Below are 6923 nucleotides of genomic sequence, written 5' to 3'. Positions count from 1 at the left end.
CCGTATACTCACGACGTAATTTAGCTAGAGTTTTACTTGGGGTTGTTTCATACTTGATCTTGAAACCCAAATGTGGTTGTGCAATATTAACGATCACAACTGTTAGCTGTAATCAAATCTCAATTAATAAAATTTTCATGGCGTGCGAGTGCATAATTACATTCCATCTCAAGGAGTTACTAACCAATCCCGTCCGAAGCATATTATCGTATTTAATCTACATTAGAAGACGAAATCTGTCAGTTTGCACAAAGGGGGAAAACTTGTTAGCCACCGACGGCCTAGTACCTACAAACTCTGTTTATCAGTAGTTCTCAAAGTATCGATTTGTAACGAAGATGTATGTGAAAAACTTTACCAAACTGCGATGAGATGAACGCAGCAAAGTCTTTATAAATGTGACTCATGGACTCATTGCTACGATGATATCCCGCACTTGCTTCACAGCACCATCATGCAGCACATTTTCTCAGTATCTGCTGAAAATAGTGATTTTATACTTCATGTAGTAGTCGTAAATAGTAGTCCTCGACCGGAATACCACTCTAGGCTAATTTGGAGCCGCACTGTGGAATGGAAACATAAACTACATTTTAACCCTCTTACTACAAGCATTTTTTGTTTCATTGATTACCATTGGGGACCCCAAGTAATTTACATGGGATGTATCGGCAGTATTTTAAGGAACTAACAAGAAAACGTACACTACAGATGTTCAGCGTCACAGTCACCACTCTATGTTCATGAATGTTACATTCGAGAAACAAACAATCTAAATTAGCGACATACTGACCGCAGTGGTGCTCACCACGAATAAATTTTGGTACGCTGTAAATATAAAAATGAACTAAACATCATTGGACATAACTGACTAAGAAAGAGAAGTCATATATTTTGAAAATAACAGTTTTGAAATCAAAGGAGATACATATATCCAGTTTGTTTATTGCGTCATATTCATCCTAGTGGTAATACGATGATCAAATGATATTTTATTTGTAATGACATTGGAAATGATATTTTCAGTGCCATTGCGCGCCGAATGAAATACGCAATAAGCAATCAAAAACACTAGATTAAATGTGCCTAGTAATCCTTAGGGGTCATAGCTGGTACATGCTACAAGTATCAGTTCGCAATTTTAAAATGATTTTACATGTGTAAACGTAGTCTTCAGTTAGCAGTGCCTTCAACGGAAACGAAATTGCTCGTTTTCTTAACTGGAAGACTAACAAACGGTATCAGACTGAATATGGTCCCACGGACTCTTAACGTAACATAGGGATGCTTCTGAAACTAAAATATGAAAACAAAAGTGACAGTCACAGGTGCAGCAGGCTTTGAAATCAGGCGAGAGGAAACGCGTATTCAATAGGTCAAGGATGATGACGGATGTCAAACATTAGTTTAATCCTTTTGTAGACAATGTTGCTTTAAAATAATACTGATTTCCAACAGCCATCGTACGAACACTAAAAGTCCAAAATTATTTCAATGGGCGGTTTTGATCTCAGTCGTCCGCTGGCTACGCACAGTTAGCTAAGCCAATTTACATGTTGTACACCATTTTGCGCAAACGGCCTTGTCATGTTTATTACACCGGTTCCCATCAGATCACCGAAGTTAAGTAACGTCAAGCGTGGCCAGTAAATGGATGGGTAACCGTCTGGGTACGCAACGTGCTGTTTGTTGCTTTCCCTTTCCCTTTACCTTCACCTTCACGGCAATAGGAAGAGGGGTGGTGGCGTCACGTTCCTGCTCACCAGACTTCGCAACGATGTCCTGTATTAAATTCCGCACCTCTCCGCAGTATCTCTTGAAGCGAGAGCACGTGGCACTGTTGATGGTGCACCGTCCGTCGCATGAGGCTCTAAGGTCGGTGACCCCATTCGTGCTTCGTGAGAGGAGTAGGCTATGTGCCGCACCATGTTTCACCCTCTCCATTCTCTCGTCATCATCATCCAACACTAACATGATAGCACACCACACACACTTATTACGGTCACCTACAATTACAAGATACACTTAAACACGCCAGGTCCGATCGTGCGCGCATGATTGAAGAACCTTTCCAATTAGGCGGGTTGAACGTCCCCTTCAGGGTCTTCCTGCCAACAATGCCATACGACTTTACTTATAATTTTTTCGGTACTTTGGCTCCAGATGGACCGTATAAGCCGGGTTGAACGGGAAAGTGAGCTGCGTGACGGCCTTACTTTTTTATTTTATCTTTTTAATGGCGCAGAGACGCGAATGAGGAACAATTACGCTGATTTACATAAAAAAGTAATATTTTAGGCAAGGGAAGAACTTAATTGCTTATGAGCAACATGTTATAGTTCATTAGTTCAACCATTAAAATAACTTTTCTCAAAATTTCAAAATAGTGTCAAATAAACCGTTGAAGCATCATTCGTCACAAGCAATTTAGTAAAATAACGAAAAAACTAAAAATCTATTATTATTTCTCAGCTGGGCCAGGTAAGGACCACGCGTCAGTTTCAATTCCTTGTTGGTAGTTCTCTGTTTTTCTTGCTGTGTTATTTCATGTGTTCACTACGTGTTTTCTTCCTGTTTTCTGACCAATTTTTTTTTTCACTCACTCTTATACCTTGGAATCCATCTGCATGCAATACATTTTCTCCAAGCACTTCTGTCAAGTGTCGATATAAATGCCGGTGTCCAGAAAAATACCAGTCTTCTTTTTCTCAGCACCTCTGATGTGTTTTCTATGTTTCACAAATTTCATCTTTGCTACGTAAATTCCTATCTTCCACGGTGTTTGTGGACCTAATATTTTCCTAATTATTCGCCATTATTATTTCCAATTGATCTAAATTATAGTTTAATTCTAGACATTCGCTTGCATATAGATATTCTGGCCCACTACTGTACTGTAATGCCTTATTTTTGCATTTTTAAAAAAGCGTTTTTGTTGCAAAAATCTTTGTCTCTCGTCTCTCTGCTATCTCCATATGCCTTTCCCATTTTATGCATTCTTACCTCGACAGCAGTTTTTTCCAAACTATTCTCTTGGATTATCTCCCCAAGATATCTGAACTATTGAATGTGGCCAATATCTGTTTTCAGAATGTTTGGTGTATTTTTAATTCTATCATTACAGTTTCGACATTTAGGCAAGTCATCATCACATGACCAGTTTATAAAGAAAGAAGACCTGTTCATAGGTTATGTGACATGAAGGTGATGTAGAGGGTGACTCAGCTGCTCCTACACATGGGTTTCATGCAGCCTCAGTGCCTTCAAATACCACTTGCAATATTTTCATATTCTCTCGCTCACGATGTGCAAGCTATTAGTCCCACAGAAAAATGAGTAGCATCTTTTTGTAATGAAGTTAATGTAGTTAAATTACGAGGTGTGGCTAGAAAAAAACCGGACTAGTACTGGTGAAACAATAAAACGAATGCAATAAGGCTGAAAGTCGCGTGGCCTGTCACGTGACTCTCGCTCCGCCTACTGCTCGAGTTCCATCTGCCTCCTGCACTCAGTCTGCCCGTGCGTCTGTTTTAAGTAGTTGACGTTTTGTCTGTGCGTCGGAAAATGTTGAGTGTACAGAAAGAACAGCGTGTTAACATCAAATTTTGTTTCAAACTAGGAAAATCTGCAAGTGCAACGTTTGTAATGTTACAACAAGTGTACGGCGATGATTGTTTATCGCGAACACAAGTGTTCGAGTGGTCATGGATCCTTCACCAAGACAATGCCCCAGCTCACCGTGCGTTGTCAGTGAAGACGTTTTTGGCAAAACACAACATTCCCATCGTAGATCATCCACCCTACTCACCTGATTTGGCCCCCTGTGACTTTTTTCTTTTCCCTAAAGTCAAGTCAGCTTTGAAAGGAACTAGATTTGAGACTGTTGAAGCAGTATAAGAAAAAGCGACGGAAGTAATGTATGGACTTACCGAAAATGATCTGCAGCATTGCTATGAACAGTGGAAAATTCGTATGGAGCTGTGTAGAGACCGAGGAGGAGAGTACATTGAAGGAGATAACATGAAATTGTAAATAAATGTTTTTTCCAGCATCAGTCCGGTTTTTTTCTAGCCGCACCTCGTATGTACGGGATACGTTTTCGCCAAAGGCCGTGGTTTTCACACTATTCAAGAAAAATGTACAACATATACCTTCAAATGAGTTTCTCTTGAATAATTCGAAATGCCTTGGCCTCCAGCGGAAACTTAGCCCCGTTCAAAATTTCCTACAAAAAGTTCCTATTCATTTTTCTGTAGGTCTAATAGTTTGATCGTAACAAGCAAGAGAATAAGAAAATCTCGCACTTGGTGTTGGGATTGCGTAAAATCTAGTGGTACCGTCAGCTTCCCTAAATCGGCATGTCTACCCTGTGTTCTGGCCGGTATTTGATATCAGTTCCTGTGTAAGATGACTCCAGTGTCTGAACAAATAGTTTTGTTTATGGAGGGGTAAATAATACAAGCAAGCCAGCCGGAGTGGCCGAGCGGTTCTAGGCGCTTCAGTCTGGAACCGCGGGACCGCTACGGTCGTAGGTTCGAATCCTGCCTCGGGTATGGATGCGTGTGATGTCCTTAGGTTAGTTAGGTTTAAGTAGTTCTAAGTTCTAGGGGACTGATGACCTCAGAAGTGAAGTCCCATAGCACTCAGAGCCATTTTTTAATGCAAGCAAAACTGTAATAATTGTTAGCATCCAAACTTCTTCATTCACCTACACACAACTTAACAATGTGTTTCGAGACAATGCTCTCATTATCATAAGATACTAAAACTTAGCTCATGCGGTTAAAGCGTTAAAAAGTCTGTCACATTTTAGCGTTTTGTTTTATCGTCATGAGTTAAGCCTTACAACGTGGTGGAGAGAGCATTATCCCTCGAAATGCGTTGCTGAGCTGTATGTAGCATACGGTTGAACTCTACCAATTGTTACTGTAAGAACGTAACAGGCGTTAAGTCACTTCCGTTAATATTAAGCGTAACTTTCTTATTAGTTTTAGTATGAACCTCAGTTTTGAAACAGACACAACCACCTACGAAGTACGCACAACTGTCCCATAGTGATGAACGCGAGGACAGAGGGAGACCACAGAAGTGCTGACTGGAGAACACGAGTCGTATTCAGACGCTGCGCTGTCTGCGCCTCGTAGCTCAGGGAGGCGGTACGGCACTTAAATTTTAAAATGCGCCCGCCTGGGCCGTGTGCGCTGTGAGCCACGACGTGGCGGCAGCAGGCAGCGCGGCTCGTGTTGTAGACACGAGTTCGTGATTCGTTAGCCGCGGGAGAAATGTTCCCGGGCTTCCTTGGAGCCGCCCGCCCGCCTCCAGAAAGCGGGGCCCACAATAAACTGCTCGCCGAGACAGCTCCGAATAAATACACGGCTTCTGCCGCAGCCACACGCAACCCTGGTATGTAAAACCCGTTTTTAATCAACACTACAATGTAAGTGGACAGTTATGAGCAAAAGCGCTGAGCTGTGCGTGGTGCGGCAGAATATATTGGGACAAGGTTCTGGAACACAACGTATACTAGCGAGAGCGCACGCTACGAGCAGACGCACGCCGTAACGTTCCCGAATAATATGCGAGGATGCCGTTCCATATTAATGTAGACTCCACGGTTTAAACATTGCCACGAGCCTCTTTTTTTTCCCTGGGTATTTGTCGTAACACCTGGTCGACATGTGATAGAAGCTCTAATTTCCAGTAGTTGAAAGCTGTTGTTTTTGCTCTGTCACGAAATATTTTTGCGGAAGAAAATATTTTAAATGATGCATCAATCTACTGGAAAAATTTGTTGTAGTAGGCTACCCATTCAGTGCATTGCACACACGTCGAAGCATGAATGTCTCGAAAGCAGAAAAGCAAAGTGGGGAACTCACTGTAGGGTGACTGCGTTCTGGTTCGCCACGATGTGCGCTGAATTTTACAAAACTACAAAATAAGGAAAATCATCTTCGTTCCACCAGGCCATTGCAAAATTTCAAAAGAGGAAATAAAACCATCTTAATGAATGTGCATGTATACCTGGAACGAAAAACTGAACTTAAACCAACCAATAAAACAAGAAACGAAATAACAGTACACTTCTCCACATAGTCTGACAACGAAACTCGAGCACCACACACATTCTTTAATTTTTTTTTTATTTTTAAACGGCTTGTAGAAAAGAATGTGTTTTAGAGTTAAGCTTCACCAAGCAGAATATAAAATTCTTAGTACTATAGTTTGTCATACTCAAATATTCTTGTCGGCATTAAATTAACTGGAAACAGAGTAATATCCGATGCCCCTGGTTGAGAAACCATCCTGTAATTAGATTATAGTGTTTCCTGAAATTCTTGAAACCCTATGATGCTCTGGTATACTACCTTATTCTCTATCCACGAGGTCTTATCTCTTGGTAAGTATTCGAAAAGAGTAGTTACCGAAATCTAGCTCCCTGAACGTTTTTACAAATATGTTTATTCTTGAACAAAGCCTGGAACACCTGGACGATCCGTCCTCTTCTCCAGTCTCTTCCTCTCTCTTTTATTTGAAGGTAACAACTAAGGGCAGTATAAACATCGCAACTTGGCATTAACCATTGGTTGTGGATACCTGTATGCTATGCAACTTTGCTAAACTTTCGAATTTCTAGTGGGGAAACCAACGTATATATATTTAATATTTATTTGTAGTCAGAGGGCATTTGTTTCAGTTTCTTCGCAGCTTACACTAATATATCGGAGTACTGCATTAAAATGGAAAACTAAAGGTGTGCCCATTAATAAGTGCGAAAAGAAACGAAATTACAGAGTGTGCTAGCCACAAGCAATACTTTACTTGAAATTTAGATGTTTTTACAATATTTAAGTCCCTACTACTGTTGTCCGTACGTAACTGTACCTGAAGATTATCACAAGCCCGAAGCTACTAGCGCCGTGTGA

General features: G+C 41.0%; 1 pseudogene; it reads left to right on the top strand.

Annotated features, from left to right (window-relative positions):
* Window positions 1–1572: 1572 nt before the first annotated feature.
* LOC124556854 lies at window positions 1573–1691 on the top strand (annotated as a pseudogene).
* The last annotated feature ends 5232 nt before the right edge of the window (window positions 1692–6923 follow it).

The sequence above is a fragment of the Schistocerca americana genome, chromosome 1 (assembly GCF_021461395.2).
Source record: "Schistocerca americana isolate TAMUIC-IGC-003095 chromosome 1, iqSchAmer2.1, whole genome shotgun sequence".
NCBI lineage: Eukaryota > Metazoa > Arthropoda > Insecta > Orthoptera > Acrididae > Schistocerca > Schistocerca americana.
This window is presented reverse-complemented; position numbering and strand designations above follow the sequence as displayed.